The 24,237-nt window shown below is 50.6% G+C and overlaps 1 long non-coding RNA gene across 1 annotated transcript; it reads right to left on the reverse strand.

Annotated features, from left to right (window-relative positions):
• Positions 1 to 20,575: 20,575 nt before the first annotated feature.
• On the reverse strand, positions 20,576 to 23,715 carry LOC122215985. The gene is made up of 3 exons (XR_006200641.1): positions 23,632 to 23,715; positions 22,560 to 22,653; positions 20,576 to 20,745 (listed from the first exon to the last, which is right to left on the reverse strand). It is a non-coding gene; the product is annotated as an uncharacterized LOC122215985 (long non-coding RNA).
• Positions 23,716 to 24,237: the final 522 nt, after the last annotated feature.

Consider the following 24,237-nt stretch of genomic DNA (forward strand, 5'->3'; position numbering starts at 1 on the left):
TCTGGCTTCAGGGTGCAGCCCCCTCCCCCTCAGTACTGTCTATCCCCCCTAGTACTGTCTATCCCCCCCAGTACTCTCTACCCCCCCCAGTACTGTCTATCCCCCCAGTACTGTCTACCCCCCTCAGTACTCTCTATCCCCCCCAGTACTCTCTATCCCCCCAGTACTGTCTATCCCCCCCAGTACTGTCTATCCCCCCCAGTACTCTTTATCCCCCCAGTACTGTCTATCCCCCCTCAGTACTATCTATCCCCCCCAGTACTCTCTATCTCCCCTCAGTACTCTCTACCCCCCTCAGTACTGTCTACCCCCCTCAGTACTCTCTATCCCCCCCAGTACTGTCTATCCCCCTCAGTACTCTCTACCCCCCTCAGTAATCTCTATCCCCCCCAGTACTGTCTATTCCCCCAGTACTGTCTATTCCCCCAGTACTCTCTACCCCCCTCAGTACTGTCTATCCCCCCTCAGTACTATCTATCCCCCTCAGTACTCCCTATCTCCCCTCAGTACTCTCTACCCCCCTCAGTACTGTCTATCCCCCCTCAGTACTATCTATCCCCCTCAGTACTCTCTATCTCCCCTCAGTACTCTCTACCCCCCTCAGTACTGTCTATCCCCCCCAGTACTGTCTATCCCCCCCAGTACTGTCTATCCCCCTCAGTACTTTCTACCCCCCTGAGTACTCTCTATCCCCCCCAGTACTGTCTATCCCCCTCAGTACTCTCTACCCCCCGTCAGTACTCTCTATCCCCCCAGTACTGTCTATCTCCCCAGTACTGTCTATCCCCCCAGTACTCTCTACCCCCCTCAGTACTCTCTACCCCCGTCAGTACTCTCTATCCCCCCCAGTACTGTCTATCTCCCCAGTACTGTCTATCCCCCCAGTACTCTCTACCCCCCTCAGTACTGTCTATCCCCCTTCAGTACTATCTATCTCCCCCAGTACTCTCTATCTCCCCTCAGTACTCTCTACCCCCCCAGTACTGTCTATCCCCCCAGTACTGTCTATCCCCCTCAGCACTCTCTACCCCCTCAGTACTCTCTACCCCCTCAGTACTCTCTACCCCCCCAGTACTGTCTATCCCCCCAGTACTGTCTATCCCCCTCAGCACTCTCTACCCCCTCAGTACTCTCTACCCCCTCAGTACTCTCTATCCCCCCAGTACTCTCTATCCCCCCCCCAGTACTCTCTATCCCCCTCAGTACTCTCTACCCCCCTCAGTACTGTCTATCCCCCCCTCAGTACTCTCTATCCCCCCCCAGTACTGTCTATCCCCCTCAGTACTCTCTATCCCCCTCTCCTGCTTTTTCTTAACATCTATCACCACCCAAAATGCCATGTATTTGAGCATATCTTTTGTCTGTCTCTCTTATCAAAACGTAAACTCCATGGGGACAGGGACTTTTGTCTGCTTTATTCTCTGTACCTACGGCAACACCTGGGTTGTAGGACTCAAGAGACACTAAATGCATGAATGGAAAGAATGAGATAGCAAGGAGGTAAGCATTTATAAAGCAAGATTAAAGGCAAGCAACCAATCCTGAATGAGCTAGTGGCCATGTTCTGAGGACTGGCAACCACAATATTCCTTTATTCTCTAATGACCCTGGGAAGGAAATGGAAATATTCCCATATTACAGATGAGAAGCCTGAGGAGGAAAAAGATTTTGGCCAGTGGTTGTTGAATATTGCCCTTAAAGATGGCCACTGACAATTCCTCTCATCTCTGTATCAAATACTCCCTTCAAGACTTGGAATCTAGGAGTGCCTGAGTGGCTTAGTCTGTTAAGCATTTGACTGTTGATCTAGGCTCAGGTCATGATCTCTCAGTTTGTGAGATCCAGACCTGCGTCGAACTCTACGCCAACAGCAAGGAGACTGCTTGTGATTCTCTTTCTCCCTCTCTCTCTCTGCCCTTCCCCTGCTTGCACTCGCTCCTGCTATCTCTCTCAAAATAAATAAAAACTTAAAAAAAAAAAAAGACTTAGAATCTAGGGACACCTAGGGTGCCTCAGTTGGTAGAACATGCGACTCAGGATTGTGCGTTCAAGCCCCGTGCTGGGAGATTACTTAAATTAAACGAACGAACGAACAAACAAACAAAAAACTTGGACTCTATTTCCCTCCACCACCCACCCCTTTGACTCTGCACTGGCCTTGTGACTGGCTTTGGCCAATCCATTCTGTGACCAGAGTGATGCTGTGTGAGTTTTGACCTGTGCCTTAAGAGACCTGGTCCCTGGGCCAGCTACATTGGCAGAATCCAGACAAAATGAAAGTGTGGGCCTCCTTGTTGAAAAAGTTTTTTAAAAATGCCATTAAAGATACTAAAGTATAAAGCTCTCCTCTCTTCCATAATCTCTCTTTAAGTCATCATGGTGTTTTTTTATTTGTTACTCAATGTTGTTCTAAGAAAAAATTAAAAATTTTAAATATCAGTATGAATTTTACTATTCAACCTTACATTATTAAATGTCAGTTTTAAATGAGAATGTAAGAGTATTTAACTCAAATGCAGAATCACCAAAATTATGCGATTCATATTCCACAGCTCATGTATGCATATGTATTTCATTGTTACCAGAACAGTGGAAACACTGAACAAAATACTGCACAAAACTAACTCAGCTTTATTTTTTTAAGTGTCATTACTTTTATTTGCATTTATTTTATGCTGAATTTATTTGCAGCCATTATTTTCACTTCTTCAGTTTCTTCTAGGATAGTTTTTTCTTCTGTGCAACCTCCTCTTCTGGTTTGGGAATAATCTGCTCATTTTCAGTAAGCATCATGTCAATGTGGCAAGGAGAACTCATGTAGGGGTTTACCTGGCCATGAGCTCTGCAAGTTCGGTAGCTGTCTTCACCCAGATATGCTAAATGACCAGAAAATCTACATCTAAGCCCTTAAAGTCAGTATTACACTTGGCATTAAAAAAAAAAATTTTGGGGGGGGCGCCTGGGTAGCTCAGTCGGTTAAGCGTCCGACTTCGACTCAGGTCATGATCTTGCAGTCTGTGAGTTCGAGCCCCGCGTCAGGCTCCGTGCTGACAGCTCAGAGCTTGGAGACTGTTTCAGATTCTGTGTCTCCCTCTCTCTGGCCCTCCCCCATTCATGCTCTGTCTCTCTCTGTCTCAAAAATAAATAAATGTTAAAAAAAAATTTTTTTTTTAAATTTTTTTAATGTTTATTTATTTTTGAGAGAGAGAGGGAGACACAGAATCCGAAGCAGGCTCCAGGCTCTGAGCTGTCAGCACAGAGCCCGACATGGGGCTCGAACCCACGAACTGTGAGGTCGTGACCTAAGCCAAAGTCGAACACCCAACTGACTGAGTCACCCAGAGCCCCCTGCACTTTGTATTTTTAAGCACGTGCAGCAAAAATCTAGTACTCTTTTTGGGGCCACTGACCCCACATCCAGCCCCACTGTTTGGCGTGAGCATGCCTGCCGGCCCCACCACCATAACCACAGAACAGCACACACTGCTTCTGCAAAGTGACATCTTTCATATCATTGATGGCTTTCCACATATGCATATCCAGGATGGCCTGGGAAGTTTCTCGGGTGTTCTTAAAGGGAACACGAAGATTTGACTCTGTTGACGTATGTGATTTTCATGGGGTTTTCTGGGTCAAGCAAACAGCTAACCATTTTCAGCAATCACGGATTTTCGGCGGTCAGGCTGCTCATGGGAAGAGCTTCTCTTCTGGGCACACATTCTGCCAACATTGTCTACCTTCAGCTTGCTGATGAGTAAGGAAGGACTAAAATAAAAAGGATCTATAGGGGGACAGGGAAGCAAAGAACAGGGTGGAAACGCATACTCTATGGGTCTCCACCACCCACGTTCCACTGTCCCATCAACCTCAACCTCACTTCCAAAATACAACACTATATAGAGAACAAATGAGCTGTCCCGCCAAGCCCTGCTCAAATTTTAGAATGTGAGCAAATAAAGTTACTGGCTTAAAAAAACTGTTTTTAATATGTATTTAGTTTTGAGAGAGAACGTGAGTGGGGGGGCAGAGAGAGAGAGATGGAGACACAGAATCTGAAGCAGGCTGCAGGCTCTGAGCTGTCATCACAGAGCCTGATGCGGGCCTCGAACTCACAAACCGCGAGATCATGACCTGAGCCAAAGTCGGATGCTTAACCAACTGAGCCATCCAGGCAGCCCTAAATAGTTACTGTTTTAAGACACTGAGTTTTGTGGTGGCTTGTTTCACAGCAGCTGTTGACTGATACAATGGTTGAGACCACTCTGTTAGTGTGAGACCAGGCTGTGGTTGAACCCACACTGGTCTGCTACTCAAGTGCACATTCCTCTGTGCCCTGCCCAGGCTTCCTCACAAATGTTTCTTAGTATAACTCCCATTTTTCTCCTTGGAGAGTTTCGGGTTGAGCTGGGGGCAAAGGTTACTTAGCTGCAACAAATCAAAATTATTATTAGAGCTTGGAAGAAGCCACATCTGGACTCGATCTGGGGAACAGGAGGTTGGTGGGTAGGTCAGGACGGAGAACAGGCCCAGCCTCTGTCCGGGGTGAGCCTGGGCCCAGTGGGGTGCTTGGACATCTGTTTTCCATCCTGATTCAGTAAATAAAACTGCTTTCCTCTGCTGACCCTACAGGAAATGGGAGTCAGAAGTTCAGCTGGAAAGTAGACCTCTCCTCTGATAGAAGTCCTTCCACATGCCTGGACAAGATGCAGAGTGCAGGGCCTCAGAACCAGCAGAGAAATAAAAATTTAGGGCCTCCCTTGGTCAAGGAATCAGATTTTCCTCATTTAACCCATGGCTGCTGTCCCTGTTGTCAGCTATCAGTATATCAGATTATCATGTCAGGTGTTTATTCTTTTGATCCCGTGGTTCATGCACCAGTAAAGATGTTTCCAGTGGCCAGAAACGGAGAATTTCTAGTCAGTTGGCTTAGACAATAAGTGTATTATCTCACAGAACAAAAAGTCCAGAGGAAGGATAGCTTCAGCAGAGATTAATCCTGCAGCTCAACATCATCATCAAGGACTCAGGCTATTTCCTCTTTTCCTTCCCCTCTGTCATTCTCATCATATTGCCTTGTCCTTGGCTAGCTCTCCTCATGGTCACAAGATGGCTGCCACCACCCCAGTCATCAATTGTCACACAATGATGTCCATAACAGCAAAAGAAAAACAAAAAGAAAAAAGAAAAAACAAGACCAAACAAAAACAAAAACAAAAACCAGGAAACACCTCATCCTGTGTCCCATTTTAAGATCAAGGAAAATTTTTCCCTGAAGCTCCTAGGAGACTGTCCCTTACTGCTCATTGGTCAGAATTGAGCCACATCCCATCCCTGAATATCCCCCATATCCCCAAGCAACGGGGATATTTCCATGAATACTGCCACAGCACTAACCCAGAGTCCAGAAGAAGGACAAACACTTGGGACAAACCCGGGCTCAGTGGGTGCTGCGGGAAGGGGTAGTGAGAGAAGGGCGAATGGATAGGCAATCAACCAAGCACGAGTGCTGAAGCCCATTTGTTTGGACCTGAACTTTTTCCTGGTGGGGGAAGGGGAGGGGAGGATTGGTATTTATAAAGTGAGCCAGGCCCCCGGATTCTATGACTCAGCCAGAGTGCTTACAGGGAGTACATTTTACTTAAAGTACTCATGCGAAGTACATAAAAACTCAGGGATTGAGGCAGAGACACTAGTCTCTCATCTGAGTGTCTGTTTGGGTTCTTGAGAGCATCACTGCTGGAGTTAGGCCCAGATTTAAATTCTGGCCCTGTCCCTTTCTGATTTCCTGATCTTGTACAAATTGCTTCATCCTTCTGAATACGTTCCCTTTCTCTGTATGTAAAATAAGACAATACCCATGCCCAGACTGTTTTATTAACCAATACACTGTGTGGCATATACAAAAAGGTCAAAAAATATTTTGGGTGGATGGAACCATGTGATCCGGCTTGTCTGCCTTCTCCTACAAAGGCACCCCCACCTTCTCTGAGCTCATCTCCCTCCTCCCTGCCCCTTCCTCAGTCTCCAGGCTCTCTGCTCTTACATCCCTACTGCCCCTCACCCACAGGACTGCCTGCCTGGGCTGCCCCACTTAACACCTGGACAGGGTGTCCCATCCACATTCCAGATAAGGAAACTAGATTCTTCCGTGGCTGCCCACCAAGTCCCAGTGTGTCCACACTCTAGGCCCCAGCGCCTCTCGATTCCCATAGTACTGACTTCTCTGTATTTACTGGTCAGGGCTCCTGATTGCAAGCCACAGAAAGCTCGCAGACGCCTTGAGCTGGCTGCAGAGCCAGGTGCAGGATCCAGGGAGGCCCAGGCTGCAGAAGCCAGAACCTCAGCCTGAAGAATCACATCTCCGGGCCAGACCAGGGAGAACCATAAGGTAGCGGGCTTTGAGGTTCCACTGCCCCCAAAACTCTTCCTGCTGCCGCTGCTGTCCCCAATTCTGTCAGATACATCCCATCTCTGCTGCTCTGTGTCACCTGCTTGAGACTCAGAGTTCATGCGAAGGTGTATCTGATTGTCTGAGCCAGTTCACATGCCTGCAGCGCAGCTGCAAAGGACGCTGGGAGAGTGAGGTCTGGTTTCTGGGGTGGGAGGAGGGCTCAGCCTCCACGTGAGACTCGCAAGGTAGGGGATGCCCCAAACAGATGCTGGAGAGCCACAGAAAGGGTAAAGATGCACTCTGCTGGGTGAAAGACCCTGTGGTCCTGGAGGGACAGGGCCTGTGGCTGCCTAGCCCAGCCCTGCTCCCAGCGTTGGAAGTAGCTGTGTGCTCTCAACTGGGCTTCAGGAAAGTCTCTGGTGATCTGACTCACCTGAAACCAGGGACCATTAACCCTGGGGGAGCCACACCTTGGGATCCCTGCAAAAGAAGTTGAAGGAGTAGCATAGGATCGCCCACTTCTTATTTTGCCAAGTAAGAATCTCAAAAGCAAATAACACATAACCCACTCTCCGCTGTCACCATCATTAAGAGGGTGCCTAACAAAGCCTAAACAAAGTAAAACAATAAAAGCAATACGACAGGGCAGAGCACAGTTTTGGAGTTAAGCACAATCCTTAAAGGTAAATACATGTTAGCTTTCAGAAAAACTTGTCCGGATTTTTCTACTTTGGCTGGAAACGTATGAAAAGGTCCGACGCAATGCCTTTGAACATGGGCTGTGTGGACTAGATAACAGTATTGTATCAATGCTAGGTTTCCGGATTTTGTTAACTGCAGTAGTTATGTAAGTCCTGCACTGTAAGAGAGTGTCCTTGTTCTTGGGAAATACACCCTTGAAGCTTTCGGAGGTAAAAGGGCAGGGGCACCTGGGTGGCTGAGTCGGTTAAGTGTTTGACTCTTGATTTTGGCTCAAGTTATGATCTCCCAGTTCAGGTTCCAGCCCCACATCAGGCTCTGGCGGCCAGTGCAGAGCCTGCTTGGGATTCTCTCTCCTTCTCTCTCTGCCTGTCTCCTGCTCACGTTCTCTCTCTCTCTCTCTCTCTCTCTCTCTCTCTCTCTCACACACACACACACACACACTCAAAATAAACAAAGTTTAAAAGGGGGGGGGCATAAGGCCTACAATTTGTTGTCACACAGTTTGGGAAGATATTGTTTACACACATGCACATGTACACAGGTATACAGAGAGAGAGCAAAAAAGGCATTAAATGTAAACAAGTGATAAATCTGAGTAAAAGGTCTACCAGAGTCTTGGTACTATTCTTGTGACTTTTTTTATACATTTGAAATTATATCCGAATTAAAAATTACCAAAAAAAAAAAAAAGTTAACAGTGATTCTCCATAAGAGTTGCTTTCACTTGGTACATTACTTATCTCAGTACTGTTTGAACTTCATGAACATATGTGATGTTTGCATCAGAAAGAATGAAACACATATGATAGAAATTAAAGAGAAAAAGGAAAAGCCATGGCAGACTCAGTCCAGCATTTTGACACTCTCTGATCTGTCCTAAACACCCATTCTACAGAGGAGGAAATCGAGTCCCAGGTAGGAGCTGTGGCTTGCTTAGTAGCACACCGTGGGTATCAGCAGAGCCAGAAGTTGATGAAGGTTCCTGCTCCCCACAGGATCCTTCTATTCCAGGATACCGCCTCCTAAATTAAATGAAAGCCCTGAAGTTATGGAGGGCAGGGTAGAACCGGGCAGGATGCAGGGATTTGACCCCTCTGAGAATGCCACATCCTAGAAGGATGCATTCCTTCAAAGTTTTATCCCCATAAACTTCCTTTAAGCCAAGGAGGGTCATCAAGAATTGCTCCCTACACATTTACTCATTTCTCAGGTGGGGAAATGGAGACCCAGAGAGGTTCTGGAACTTGCCCAGGATCATACAACAAGTTCCAAACTCTGTAGTCAAGAGACAGAATAATTGGCCAATTTGGCTAAATCACCTTAAACTCAAATTAGAGAGGAACAAAGGAAGGGAGGGGCCTTAGGAATTGGAAAAGGGCAAGGGAGGTGTCTGGAGTAGAGATTCCTGGTTCCTTTCCTTTCCTACTCTTAATGTAATATTGGTTCTAGTGAGCCTGAAAGAATAAGAAACAGTGTTTTGCAGGTACACCATGTGCTACAACTTCAAGAGGCATTACTATGAAAATGGCTCCTCCTGGAGTTGTGCAGTAGACAGCCTGCACAGCTGTACACAGCAGCCCTGAGAGAGTCATTTGCTGTTGTTGTTGGGTGGCTGTTTGGGGAAGGGACAGGAGTGACTAACACTGTGGTCTGGATTAACCAGTGACTGATTCCATCCATTTAGTCAACCACTATTTATTGCCACAGATTATATGCCAGGCATCATGCTAAGGGCTGGGACTTTCCAGGCTTGAAATAGATGTACTCTCTAGGGAGGAGCTGGGGGAAGCAACACGGATGAAGAGGCAGCCCTCCCAGGACAAAAGCGTACAAACCTACCCCCACCTCCTCCCCATCTGCCCAACCTTGTCCACCCTTCAGCCCCTCCTAGAGCAAGTCTCCAGACCCCTCTCCTCCCCCACCTCCCTCAACAGAATAGACTGGGGCTTTCTGCCTTTTCCATGGGTCTCCTCCACGGGGTGGCCAAAGCCTGTTGGGCTCCAGGCTGCAGTGAAATTCCTTCCTCCACGTGACCTAGAATTCATTCATTCATGTATTGGTTTGTTTTACTTCATTTATTCCACAGGCGTTTGTCTTTTAACTAGATTTTTTTTTTTAAATGAAAAAAGAGACATGTACTGATTGTTAAAAAAAAAAAAAAATTAAATATAGGGGCACCTGGCTGGCTTAGTCAATGGAGCATGCAACTCTTGATCTCGTCCTCATGAGTTTGAGCCCCACGCTGGGTGTAGAGATTACTTAAAAATAAAATTTTAGGGGTGCCTCGGTGGCTCAGTCGGTTAAGCATCCGACTTCCAGCTCAGGTCATGATCTCGCGGTTGATAGGTTTGAGCCCCGCGTCAGGCTCTGCGCTGACAGCTCAGAGCCTGGAACCTGCTTCTCATTCTGTGTCTCCCTCTCTCTCTGCTCCTCCCCGACTCGCACTCTGTCTCTCTCAAAAATAAATGAACATCAAAAAAATTTTTAATGAATAAAATAATAAACATAAAATCTTAAAACACGTTTTGAAAAAAAAACTTTTGAGGGCACCTGGGTGGCTCAGTCAGTTAAGAGCCTGACTGGCTCAGTCAGGTGGTTAAGTGTCTGACTCTTTGTTTCTGCTCAGGTCATGTCTCACAGTTTGTGGGTTCAAGCCCCAAATCAGTCTGCTTGAGATTCTCTCCCTCTCTCTCTCTCTCTTCTCTACCCCTGCCCTGCTCCTGCTCTCCCTCTCTCTCAAAATAAACTTTAAAAAAAAAAAAAACACTTTTTGGTTTTTGCCAATCTAAAAGATGAAAATAGTATCTCGTTTTAGGTAATAATATCTCTCCTGGGTAGCTCAGTCAGTTAAGCATCTGACTTCAACTCCAGTCATGATCTCATGGTCTGTGAGTTTGAGCCCCGCGTCGGGCTCTGTGCTGACAGCTCAGAGCCTGGAACCTGCTTCGGATTCTGTGTTTCCCTCTCCCTCTGCCCCTCCCCCACTCACATTCTGTCTCTCTCTGTCTCTCAAAAATGAATAAATGTTAAAAAAAATAAAAAGATAAGAAAAGAAAATAGTATCTTGTTTTAATTTGCGGTCTTCATTGTATTTCCAAACCATTGTATTCCCTTCTCTTACCTCCCTCCCACAGTATTTAAGGAGACACTGTGTGCAAGGCTGCTCATCCTTCCAATCACATAGGCATAGTGTCTGGGACCTGTGAAATGTTTAAGGACCTACAAAAAGGTTTGAGATTCAGGGAAGGGAGGCAGGGATGCATTGCCTTCAAAATCGTTTTTAAAGGTCAGCTGGAGAACCTGGAACTCAGGAACATTTCATTACATTTGAAAGCAATTTGTTGGTTTAGATGTTCCCATTGCAAAGAACTTCCAAGTGCATATGATGCTTTTCCAAAAATTTTTCAATGTTTATTTATTTATTTTGAGAGACAGAGAGAAAGAGAAAATGAGTGGAGGAGAGGCAGAGAGAGAGGGAGAGAGAGAAGCCCTCCACGCTGCCAATGCAGAGCCTGATGTAGGGCTCAAACCCACGAACCATGAGATCATGACCTGAGCTGCAATCAGGAGTCAAACACTTAACTGACTGAGCCACCCAGGCAGCCCAAGAAATTAGAGTCTATTTTAGATTAAATGCATTAGCTGTAGTTGGATAATTTCACAATCATTAATTATTTGAAAATCCTTTTTTAAAACATGCCCATACAACACCATTCAGTGTGCAATCAGAGTGTGTTTGAGTGTGTTTCATGTGAAGTGGGTGGGGCTTCCAAAAGTAAGTGATGGTATTTTTCTTTTTAAGCCTGTGAGCCAGCCAGACAAGGTCTCCATCCTCGTGACACCTCGTGGAAGCTCATGGTGCCAGCACAAGCTGAACTTCTCAGCAAAAATCAGAGACAGTGAAGGGGGTTGGATCTGAGTCTTGGGCTAGCCAAGGACCCCGGCCTCTCTCCCAAACCCCTGACTGTCATGGAGAAGGAACTGTCTCCTCTCATCCCCACCCCCAGTGTAAGCTCTCAGCACTAGACACAGGACTTTGGAAAGCCTAGGGTGTAATGGACCCATGTGGGGAAGGATAGGGGTGGAAGTGATGCTAATCTGTGGTCTCAGAACCAGACCAGGCCTCAGGGGAGGGGGGAGGAGGAATGGGGGGACAGAGATAGGGAGAAAAGGGACAAATTGTCCCCAAATGACATCTTGAGACATCAGAACAAAATGTGGCTTTTTCTTTCCTACTCTTGCCCCCTTTTAAAGGGAAATAGAGCTCATTCCTTGAAAGGGACCAACTGGGGGTCTAAGTCACAAGTGTGAAGGTTTTAAGACTGGGAGGTGAGCAATTCAGCACCTCTCCCCTCCTCCCTGTCTGCACCCTGTGCGTGCGTGCGTGGGTCTGTGTTTGTGTGCGTCCCCTCCCAGAATACTATCTCCAGTTGCTGGCACAGGGTTTGGTGCTGTTACACGCAGTGAGGATCCAGTTGAACCGAATGGCCCGGTGGAGACCGATGAGCAGTTTTGAATCCCACTTGTGCTCTTTGCCTGCTCTGCGGCCTTAAGCAAACTGCTGTTGTACAAAGAGCACCAGAAAAACCTAGCTCATAGGGACCTTAGGCAGGTGAAATGAAATGAAGTCAATAAGGCACTTAGCTCGAAGCGTGGCCTTCTTATCCTCACCCTTTAGCTGTACTGCAGGGAGGCAGGTGGCAGAGCAGGGGCAAGTATCTGCCTGGGTGAGAGGGTGTTGCTGCAGAGGAGGAGATGGTGGCAGTGGGAGGAAGGACGCACACCAGCCTGCAAGGCCTTTGAGCTTGCCCTGGTAACTAACTGCCTGTAGGGGAGCCACTGAAGGTTCTACAGCAGGAGAGGGCCCAGAGCATGCATGGGAGGTGGCTGAGACCCCCCCCGCGCACTGTCTCGCACCGCTTGGACCCCAAATGTGTCTGTCATTCTTTCCTCCTTCTGCATACCCCTCCCATGGCCCAGGGAAGGGCACCTGGGCTACAGCTCCGTGCCCACCAAGACCACGTGTGGAAACAGGCAGTGAGTGAGGCCAAGGAAAAAGTAAAGCTAAGACCGAGCCCGAACGCCAACTCGGCGCCCTCCTGGCTGGGTGATTTGGATCGCTCTGAGCCTCAGCTTTCTCCCCGTAAAGTGGGATGACAGCATTGACCTCACAGGGTTATTGCAATGGTCAAATGAGCTAATCCACGTAAAGATGAGCACTGTGCCTGCCATATGGCTGGAGCTCAGTGCACATTGTTATTAACTCTTAGAAAACTCTTAGATGGCAAAGGAGAGAGGGGAGACATGTGAGACACAAAGGAGAGAATGAGGAGGAGGCAGAGGCAGAGGGAGGGGCACACAGGCAGCCCAGCCTTTCCACCTGCAGCCAGGAAAGGAGACCCTGGGAAGGAGGAGGTGATAGAGGGGCCCAGCCCACTTCCCTCCTCTCCCCCAACTTCCAGTTCAGCCTGGCCCACTCTCAGATTGACTGGCTCGGGCGTGAGCAGCCAGCAGGGTCCTGGAGGGTTCCAGAGCGGGGCCTCCTGCAAAGAGGGGTGGGGGTGGAGCATTCCTGGGAGATGAGAGGTCGGGCCCAGGTGTAGGGTTTGGGAGCTGCGATTCCCCATCGATTGTCAGGGCCCCAGGCACAGCCCACTGTGTTGAACTAGAGGCCAGAGGCTGCTCAGTTGGGAGAGTGGGCGTGCGTGGCAGGGAACCAGTGGTGCTGGCTGAGATAGGTTCACTCCCCAGCAGGCCAGCTGGGCCCTCCCCCAGGGGCTGGGCACCTGAGCAGGTGTGCGGAGGGATCTACAGCCTGTCACTTCTAAAATTAGAGCCCCGCAGCCTGGGAGTCAGCCAGGTGTGGCTGCCACACAGCCTCCCAAACTGGCTGATGTGCATGTGCACGCCAGCTCTGGGCCTGCACAGACACATGCCAGCTGCCAAGCCCAGACCCCAGGAGACACATGGATACTCCAAAGGCACACACTCAAGTTCACACGCACACGTACTTGCTTGGGCCTGACCCTGTTCACGTATAGGCCCCTTATCCACAGGTGCCCTCCCACCACACTCACACCCCCACACTCAAACCACCCACTCATACGTGCTGACACCCACCCAGCATCTCCTGGGTCTCCCCCTCTAGACCACCAGCCTTCTGGGGGCAGTTGCCCCTGGTGGTCTTTTCCACTGCTCTCTCTTCAGTGCCTGTAGTAGTGCCTGGCACATACCAGCAGCCCAGGAAATGTTTGCTCTCCATGAATGCACACACACACACACACACACACATGCACGCATATTTCTGTAATGAATTAGCCCCACCTTCACCCCATCGCCCTGCAGTGTTCTGGTTCTACTAGGCCCTGGAGAGAGCAGCACCGAGAGGCCCATCCGTCTCTGGCCTGGACAGTGCCCCACATCCAGAGTCCAGGCTAAGGGGAGAACCTGGGGGTGAGGGGGGCGGTGGAACCAAGGAAGCAGCAGGCTAAAGCCCCTGTTTGGGAGGGTGTGAGGATCCCCATCTTCTACAGGAGAAACCTCCCTGGGGGCACTGTGCTGGGGTTCTGGGTGGGGTCGGAGGGACAAGTGACCTGCCCCACAGCCCTCCCCTAGCCCCCTGCTCCAAGGGAGCCCCCCATTATGGGTGGCCCCATCCTACCTAGGAGCACTCGGCTCTGCTCCCACGGGCCTCCAGCCAGGCTTCCCCAGCTTGCATACTGTGTGGCAGAGTGAGGCTTGAGGAAACAGGAGCAGAGCAGGGTGTTCAGGGAAGACTTCCTGGAGGAGAGGAGCCTTGTATGGGCCAGAGACGGGAGAACCTTCTGGAAAGAGGGCTGGAAGGGGCGGGTATGCATCTTTGATTCCAGGACTGGCGAGGGAGTGCCATGTCTGTGCTAGGCCTCATGACACCCACGGGGTAGAGTGGAAGCCAACTGTGTGAGGCTGAGCATCAGGGATGAGGTGGGTGTGCTGTGACCCCAAGAGCTATCAAAGGTCAAGGCAAGGCCTGTGATTACAGTCTGCATCAGAAGTTTTGAGAACGAAGTGCCTGAGGGAGGCAGGCTAATTTGAGGGGGGAACCAAGAACCAAGGGCCAATGGATGGACAAAAAGATTAGCAGATAGGTTGAAAGACACAGGAGGAAGGATGGAATATTGGAAAGACAGAAGTGGGTGGGTGGTCATTGGACATCTCCCACTCAGTTTCTCTCTGGAGCCCCCAAAGAGCTTGAAGATCAAGCTACTCCCACCCCAGTCCCCCCACCCCACTGCCCCCATTCTCCATCTCTTCCCCAGGCCAGGCTTCCAGGGAGGCCAACACCTGCTTGGCCTGATGCCCAGAGACACACCTTTCAGCCAGATACAAGGCCAGATGTGGAATCACCTCCAGGTGTTCTCACCTGAGCAGGTGTGCATAGGATAAGGTGGGGGTGGAGGCCATATCTACTGGCTAACACCTCCAAAAATAGCCCCCCAGCTCCTGGGTAGTGCCGCAATCACAGCAGACACACACACACACACACACACACACTCACACATACTCCCAGCCATTGGCTGAATCACACCTCACAGGCACCCGCTGATACAGGTACAGGTGAGCACCCATTCACTGATACCCAAACACCAGACCCCCAAATGTCACAGGACCACTGCATTGCACAACTCCAGTATAAGCCACTCATGCAGTCTACAATGTATGGGGCAACCTTGACCTTCAGTCACACCCGGATGCTACACAGTCATTAACCTGCAAAGGTTCACTGAGTAGCTCCCAGACCCAACCTTGGGGGGATATCAGGAACACCTCTCCACCTTTCTGGATATTTGAAGTCTCTCCCTCAACGACTCTTTCCAGAGAAAGCAGGGCCCACAGGGCCCTTCCTGTTCTCTCCCTCCAACCTTGCCTCCCGACCGGCCTCCTCAGATTTGCCCTCCCTCCAGCCACATTTCACACCTCAGATGGGCTCTCTGCTTCCCATACACCTTGGCCCACACTATTCCCACAACCAGGAACGCTTTTCTCGTCTCAATCCTGAACTGAGTCCCAGCATCCAAGACAGAGTTCCCTGTATACCTGATGTGACGCACAACAGGGCCTTGATAAGTGTTGTTGACTGACTGCCCAAGTGTGTAGCTGGGTGAAATCATTGGGAATATAAGGCAGCTAAGAATTATTGCCAGATGGGCTGGTGGGGACTTGCGGGCATGGAATTCCAGTCAGAGTAGGGGAGAACCCATGGGCTGGAGGGCAAAGCCCCCATGAGCACACATTTGTCACTACAGCCCCCATGGAGCGAGTCCTGAACGCGTGCACCTTCCCCTTTCCATAGACAAGAAGCACAACTGACCAGTCAGCAGGGCCCAGCCTTACAGCGAGGGCAGGACAGGTCAGCAAGCCATGGAAGGAGTCTTCAGCCAAGGCCAGGGTCTCTCGTACTCTGTTCCCTCCGCCCCTGACACTTTGGGAAGCCCGGCACTTTTCTAGGTCTTTCTTCAGGGCTGGGGAGTGCCAGAGCAGGCTCTCTGCCAGCTCAGCAGGTCTGGGGACTTTGGATGTGCTGATGCAGGCACACTGCCACACCCCATAGGGGCCCAGCTGGTCAGAGCTCAGCACTGGCCTGGGTCTGGGCCTGGCATTGATGGATTGACATGGAGTTTCATCCGTTGGGCAAGGACCAAACCTGTGTAAGTGTTCACTCTGCGTGAGGCCCATTTCTAAGCACTTTATTTATATTTGCTCACTTAATCTTTGCGATGACTTTCTGAGGTCGGACACAATTCTGATGGGCATTTTACAGTTTCGGAAACTGAGACATAGAGACGGACGAACCAACCTACCCGAAGTTGTGGCCCTGAGGGGTGGGTAGAGGGGTCCAAGTTCAAACACAGCTGTCTGGTCCAGGCCACACTCTTCACCACTACGTTATTCTATGTCACCTTTTAAACTTACTTTTAAAAAAGAAAAGATAATGGAGCACCTGGCTGGCTAGTCAGTAGAGCATGTGACTCTTGATCTCACGGTTGTGAGTTCAAGCCCCACATTGTGGGTAGAGTTTACTTAAGAAAAATAAATAAAATAGAATTTTTGAGAAAAGAAAAAAAGAAACGAGATTACTTGGTCCAGGCTGCCTTTGGCACTGGGGGCCTGAACATGTGACATCAGGTCATTCCCAGCCCTGTCTCTCTCTCTCTCCCTCTCTCTCTCTCTCTCACGCACACATGCACACACACACACATACACACACACACACAGCCTGCCTTGTCCTGGTACCACCAGGCACAGCCCTGTAACCTCCTGGTTCCTCCACAGCCAGGCATCAGGCCCGTGGGAACACTGTGCTCTTGGCTTTGGGTCCAAGTCTATTCTGGAACATACCACCTCACACCCCCCTCTCTCCGCCACCCCAGTTCCACCCCAGGGCCAGCATTCCTGGAAAGCTTCAAGACAGCCTCTTTCAAGGGGAATTTCTTCTGTGGCCGGAATTGGGATAAGCTGAGAAGGGTCCCGCCCACAGCCCACAGAAGCTGCATCTTGGGGCCAGAAAGCTTGGAGTGGCCCTGGGGCATCAGGGTTGCTCGTGGTCCCATCTCCACGGCTGGGCTTCGGCAGGCAGGAGATACACAGGGTGCCCTTACCTAGCCTTGCTTGTCTACTGCGGCTACTTCTGGGCTCTCCGAGGAGCTCGGGTCTCCAGCATTTTGTTTTCACCAGCTTTCCTCATCCCATCCCATTACCAGAGAGTGTGCTACTGTAGGCCCAGGCCAGGGCTGGGCGCCATGGAGCCTGCCCTGCTGGGCAGACACAGCCTTCCCACAGTCAGCTACACGGCTGCAGCAAACCCCCAAGGTCGGCCATCAGCCTCCGATTCACTTCCAGGACGTCCTCCCACCATTCAGGGGCCCCAGGATCACGTCCTAGCCTGTGCCCTGACCTCTCACCCCAGCCCTGGCTATTGTTTCAGTGGCAGGAGAGCCTGACAACGCTGCCCCCAGCCCGGGGCTGTATGGGTGACTACATGGGCAGATGACTACATGGGCTCCTCCTTGACCCGGCCTGAGTCAGAGGCCGGTGAGCTCCCGCTGCCTCCAGAGCCCAGAGAATTTGGGTGGGAAAGAGCTGTCTCCATGCCAAGGTCTGAGGAGATGGGCCAGGCTCTCACTCCTCACTGACCTGGCCTTCAGCAGGACCTTCTAAGCATTCTTGGATCTAGAAATGCCACATGTACACACACGCGCGCACACACACACACACACACACACACACTCAGCCACACTGCGACTGGAGATGAAACAGTGTGGGTATGAGGTGGGTATGAGGCTGAGGCAGGCCAGTGAAGAGTACTGGGCTGGGCCAGCATAACAGAGGCCTGAGCACCTCCTGGTACTGGAGAACATAGCAGCCCAGCATGGGAAACAGGCCCATGCTTCTAGATCCCTCCCCAGGATGGGCACAGGTTCTTATTGCCTGGGGGCCTTGCTCCATAGCATATGCCCTCAACCTTACAGTTCTCTCTCTTCCTTTCTCTCTCTCTCTCTCTCTCTCTCTCACACACACACTCCTCCTCTGCAGCACCCCTTCCCCTAACACTAGCCTCATAGAAAGAGCATCCAAGCCCCACAAAGCCATAGGCCCTTGACTCAACCCTTGGAAGCTGAGCGCAGGCCTGGTGGGCCAGTGTCAGGGATTTCCCCTCCTGGGTTGGCCCCATTGAGCCCCACTGTCCCTTGGCTGGACTAAGCAATTGCTGCAGAGGCCAGCCTCCACCTCCACTGTGCCCACTGTGCCCATTCCACTGGGCCCCAGCACACAGAGGTCCATGCCAGGGTTCCATACAGCTTCCCAGGACTGCCAGATTGCTTAGGCTCAGGGCCTTTTGTTTTCTCTTGCTTGCGCCCCCATGCACATGCTCAAATGCCCTCCCTGTTTATCTTCCTGACCATAAAGTCATCAGTCAACACTTAAGTACTAGCCAGGCCCTGTTGTAAGAGCCTTCCGTCTATTCTTGCATTTGATGCTCACAAGAAAGTGCCATTAGTTACACGCATGGTTCAGATGAGGAAACTGAGGCCGAGACAGGTTGAGGAATAATGCATTCCTACCCATCTTTCAAGATTCACCTTGGGTACTCTCCCTTCTCCTCTGTACCGCACCCCTGCCCGCTGCCCCAGGCAGGAGAAGCTGACCCCTGCTTCGAGCCACTGCCCCTGTAGTGACTCCTGTTGGGGCCATTATCTCAGCCCCCAGCCATTGATGTTTGCCCTTCTCCATTGTCCTGGCCCCTGTGAGGGTCTCAACCAACCCTCTGTCTCGCTCCCCACCGAGTCTGACGAGTGGGCAGCAGGCACCTCTTCACTGCCTGGAGAAGTGGGCCAGAGGAAGGATGGTCAGGACCCACCTCCCTTCTCCTCTTCCTCTGAGTTACCCATTCTCCAGCGTCTTTCCTTCCCCTCTCCTCGCCCCTGCATCTGTCCCTGTGCAGCCCTGTCCACACCTCTCCTACCAGTTCCTAGGGGAAAATGATGGGCCCCTGCCCTGCTCTCAGGCTGGGTCTTGCAAGTGGGAAGCAGAATCTGTGCTGGGCTGAGCCTGGGAGAGCAGTGAGACCCCAGCAACTCCCCCAGCACAAAGAGGGCCTGGCCGGGACCTGAACACTGGGAACTCCACACCCTGTGTGGTGTCACCTCTGGGTGGCCACTTTGGTGTGTATGTATCTGTCTTTCTGTGTGTCTGTGCGTGTGTGCTCACGCGCACTGGGGAGGAAGGGGAGAGAGTGCAGGGGAGGGAGACAAATGAACCATTGGGCCCAAGGCCACGTGTATTTAAGGGGCACCGAGTTAAAAATAGACCCCAAGTGCCCGGAGAGCAGGCAGCAGGCATGCTGACCTCTGGCTCAGATAGGGAGAGGGATTCCAGGAGCTCTGAGAACTGTCCACAACTTGTTGCCTTCCTCACAACTCCCTCTCCTGAAGACGGATTTGCGATTCTGCCGAGTGTCACAGACACCCCAGCGTGGCTGGGTGGCACCCTCGATGTTTTGTGCGCTTTGTAGATTACATTGTTTTGTAGCAGAAGAGAATGAACTTTAGACCGAGATGGGACTCCAGCAGGGGATTACTGGGTAGCTGTCCCCTTCCTATCCCCCATTTGCAGAGGGGACTGAAGTTCCAAGAGAAATGACACTCAAGCTTATGCAGAGCAAGGCTCGAATAAGGGCCCCTAGCTCCCAATTCAAGACTCTTTCCACTGTTACATCATGTTGATCATGTTATATTGCACAACATTCCTATAGATTTTTTTTTTATTAGAGGGTGAATCTTTTTTTTTTCTTTAATTGAGAGACAGGGATAGAGAATGAGCAGGGGTGGGCAGAGGGAGAGAGGAGACAGAGAATCCCAATCAGGCTCTATGCTGCTAGTGCAGGGCCCAACAAGGATCTCGAATTCACAAACCATGAGATCGTGACAAGAATCTCGAACTCACGAACCATGAGATCATGACAAGGCTCTCGAACTCACGAACCATGAGATCATGTCCTGGGCCAATATCTAGAGTCAGATGCTTAACTGACCGAGCCACCCAGGCACCCCTAGATTTTGTTCTTTTGTGTTATCTTATGTAATGCATGTAGGCAGGAGTGGGGGTGGGGTGCACAGTCGTTAGAAGGAGGAGGTGACAACAAAGGCGTTTAGGCTGGGGTACAGGCAGTGAGTCCATATCCTCCCAGATCAGCCCAGCTCCCCCACCTGAGATCTCTCCCCACGTCAGGTGTAGTGGGTGTGACTCAGCTCCCAGTGCCCTAATTAGCACCTGTTGACAGTTTTTGATTTGTGTGTTATCACCTTGGGTCCGCTTATCTTTATCAGAGCCAAAGGTTGATTGGAGCATTCTGGCTCGGGCTCAAAGCAACTCCACTCTGATTCCACGGAGCATTCATGAGCACTGTTACGAACAACAGCCCTTTTTCTTCAAGACAGCAGCCCAAACATCGACTTGTCCCAGAGCCGCACTCTGGAGTCTTCGGTTTGACCTCCGTCATGCCCACCAGTAAGACCGTGCACAGTCCTCCTCTCAGCCAGGGGAGGAGAGTGCTGCCAGGGTGAGGAAGGCCGTGTGAACTCAGGCCTCCTGATCTCCAGCCTCAGGTACCCACAGCGATGCCCCCAGACACCTGACCCTGCCAGAAAGTCCCTACTGGAGGCCGAAACCCCTTCCTCTCCAGCCTCTCTTGCTGGGACAAAGTTCCTGAGCCTTATCAGTCCAAGAGGCAGAATGTTAATCTGGCCACCTACTCTCCAGCCCTGCCCCCTCACAGCTGGCCTCCGCACTCCAGGTGGGTGAGGGGGTGTCCATCAGGACAGCAGGCCCTGCATGTAGCCTGTATGGCCACCCGAGGGGTTCATCCTCGGTCTCTTCCCAACAGTAGCCTCAGGGCCAGGCCCGCAGGTGCTTCCCAGCTCCCCTCTGAGCCTTGGGGGAGGTATCTTCTCTGAGAAGTGACCCATTCCTTTCCTGACACCTGACATTCCTACCTGGACCCCCTTGGTGTGGTGATGTCAGAGAGGACCTGGGTCCTACTCCTGGCTCCGCTGCTGTCCCCTTCCTCTGGATCCGGGGCAAGTCACCGAGCACCCAGACTTCAACTGCATCACCTGTGAAGTGGGAATGGACTTTAATCCACCCTAGAATACCTTCCTTTCCACTGAGCCATGGTGCCTAAGTCTGACCAAGCCGTCCCCTCTGCACACACCACCTGGAACAGGCTCCAGAGCCCTGAAGGTAGTTCACCATTTCCCACTGACAGCCACCTAAACCCCCTTCGCTCCTGGGCCAAGTCCCCAGAGACCACCCAGGGAAGATGGCAATGCCTTGGGTGGGCGTCCTCAGAGATCTCAGGTGGGGACAAGTCCCTGCCCAGCTGGGGCGGGCATGTGTGTGTGTGTGTGTGTGTGTGTGTGTGTGTCCAAGCACACTCCCGGGGCATTGTCCGGAGGGCTGGGCGGTTGCCTTTATGGCTAGGCATAAAAGGTAATCATTGACCACATCAATGCCGCCTTGCGCATCAGCGCCCGCCCAGGCTCGACCCTGCCAGGTCCTGGATTACTTTACAGTCACATAAAAGGAGCCTCCAGACTGGCCTCTGGGGACTTTGGCCCTCAAGCAAGGAACGGGAGGGAGCCCTTCCCTGGAGATGGCCTTTTCTTATAACATTTACTTGGTCACTGAAGAGCCCCAGCCTTTTATCAAACACTGCTACGATTGTCTTGGCACAGCCTGCCTACACCACAGAGTCCCCATCAACAGGGGTCACCGCTCTTCCCTCTCTCCTCCACCTCTCCTGTCAGGACCCACCAACAGCCTGGATGCACTCAACAGCAGCCTGGGTGCACCCAGCAAGGCCCCTCAGCAAGCTGAGAATTCAGGACACATCTGGGAGACCTGGTTCCTTTACAAGTTTTATTTCATCGAGTCCTCATTAACCCTATAGGGTAGGAACCAAGATAATTCCCATTTTATTTTATTTTTTATGTTTATTTATTTATTTATTTATTTTATTTAAAAAAATTTTTTTTAACATTTATTTATTTTTGAGACAGAGAGAGACAGAGCATGAACGGGGGAGGGTCAGAGAGAGAGGGAGACACAGAATCCGAAACAGGCTCCAGGCTCCGAGTAGCCAGCACAGAGCCCGACGCGGGGCTCGAACCCATGGACAGTGAGATCGTGACCTGAGCCGAAGTCGGACGCCCAACCGACTGAGCCACCCAGGCGCCCCTATGTTTATTTATTTTTGAGAGAGAGTAAGTGAGCGAGAGTGGGGTGGGGGGGGTTGCTGACAGAGGAAGACAGAGGATCCCAAGCAGGCTCCACGCTGACAGCAGAGAGCCTGATATGGAGATTGAATCCTCAAACTGTGAGATCATGACCTGAGCCGAAGTCAGACACTTAACTGACTGAGCCACCCGGGTGCCCTGATAATTCCCATTTTATAGACAAGATAACTTGTGCTCAGAGAAGTCAAATAACTTTCCTAAGTCACACAGCTGGTAAATGGCAAACTGCAACAATTTTTCACAGCCTATATGGCAGTGGTCTCCAGGCTCGTGTTTTTTTGGTTTTTGGTTTTTTTTAAATGTTTATTTATTTTTGAGAGAGACAAAGACAGAATGTGAGTGGGTTAGGGGCAGAGGGAGAGGGAGACCCAGAAGCAGAAGCAGGCTCCAGGCTCTGAGCTGTCAGCACAGAGCCCGATGTGGGGCTCGAACTCATGACCTGTGAGATCGTGACCTGAGCTGAAGTCGGACGCTCAACCGACTGACCACCCAGGCGCCCCTCCAGGCTCGTTTGATAGCATACTGCTATTGTGAAAAACAACTCTTGGCACACACCTTTGATATATTTATACACATTCATAAATTGTACACATGTCCTACTAAATATCTATATGTTAAATAGTAGCAAATACCTGCACCCCAAACAAACGTTTCTCATCCTATCATTCAAACCAGATCAAATCAACTTCAGAGATGCTCCCCAAGGCTCGATTCTAGCAGCAACACCTGGGACAGAGAGAGAAGGTGGGAAGTGGGCTGAACTGTGAAGAAAAGGTAGGCGAACATATTGGTGAACATATTGGGGAAGGGCACTCCAGACAAATGCTTGAGCAAAATCCAAGAGGCCGAAAATGTCAGGAAATGTTCAGGCACAGACAAGAACCCCGGGAACATGAATGGGAATAGCTAGGGACAAAGCAGGAAAGGTCAGGAGGGGCTGGAAGCGACTGGCCAGACTGCCAGACCTTGTCTAAAATGCAGTAGGGAGCCACAGTGGGTTCATGAGCAGCCGTGTGACTTTGCCAGAGCCGTGTTTTGGAAATGTCTCCCAGTGCAGTATGGATTACACTCTCAGAACGCTGTCCTTGGAGTTGGAGAATGTGGCCCTTGGAGAGGCACCAGCCTGAAGGCCAGTTAAGAGTTGCCACACCTCTTTACCTTTGCCCACTGCCCAACTTGGGGTGACTTGGGCACCCTTGCTGGCCTTGATTTTCTTTCTTTCTTTTTTTTAATGTTTATTTATTTGAGAGAGAGAGAAAGAGGGAGAGGGGAGGAGGGGCAGAGAGAGAGAGAGAGAGAGAGAGAGAGAATCCGAAGCAGGCTCTGCACTGTCAGCACAGAGCCCAATGTGGGCCTAATCCCGTGACCCGTGAGATCATGACCTGAGTGGAAATCAAGAGTCAGATGTTTAACCGACTGGGCCACCCATGTGTCCCTGGCCTTGATTTTCTGACCTGTAAAATGGACATAATAAGAGCACACATATTGTGGATATTACTGTTGCTCTGACAGTAGGGCTGATGTGCCTGATTCAGCCTCTGGCACATAACAGATGCTCAAGAAATAATGAGCTGGTCTCATTATTAGAATACGCCATCCTCTTTCCCCTGCCTGAAGAAATCAAACCAACCCCCCTCCATAATCTAGATCGGACTTCACTTTTGAGAACCCCAGTGAACTTGTTACTCCTTTCCCTGGGCTTACCTAGCTCTGGACTCATACAGGCAGTGCGTCATTCGCACATCAGACGACAGTTACCTGCATACATATCTGTCACCCTCACCTCCGGGCTCCTGTACAAGACATTTAGTGGGCCTAGTTAAATTTTTGTGACTTGGTTCAAAGCATAAAAAGGGAAATAACAGCAGAAGAGGAAGAGGAGGAGGAGGAAGAGGAAGAGGAAGTAGCATGTTTGGGGGCACTTTGCTAAGCTTTTTGTTCTCGTTTTCTGAATCCCCTCCTCGACCCCACAAGGCGGGTATGTCAGGCGGGATAGGCTCGTGTGTGCCACAGTAACAAACATCCCAACCTTTCAGTGTTTTAAAACAGTAAAGGGGCGCCTGGGTGGCTCAGTCGGGTAAGCATCCGACTTCGGCTCAGGTCACAATCTCACAGTTTGCAGGTTTAAGCCCCGTGTCAGGCTCTGTGCTGACACTTAGAGCCTGAAGCCTGCCTCGGATTCTGTGTCTCCCCCTGTCTCTCCCCCTCCCCCACTCACGCTCTGTCTCTCTCTCTCTCTTTCAAAAACAAATGAAACATTTTTAAAAATTTAAAACAGTGAAGATTTCTTTCTCTCCCCTGCCAAATGAG

The sequence above is a fragment of the Panthera leo genome, chromosome A3, assembly GCF_018350215.1.
Source record: "Panthera leo isolate Ple1 chromosome A3, P.leo_Ple1_pat1.1, whole genome shotgun sequence".
Classification (NCBI taxonomy): Eukaryota; Metazoa; Chordata; class Mammalia; order Carnivora; family Felidae; genus Panthera; species Panthera leo.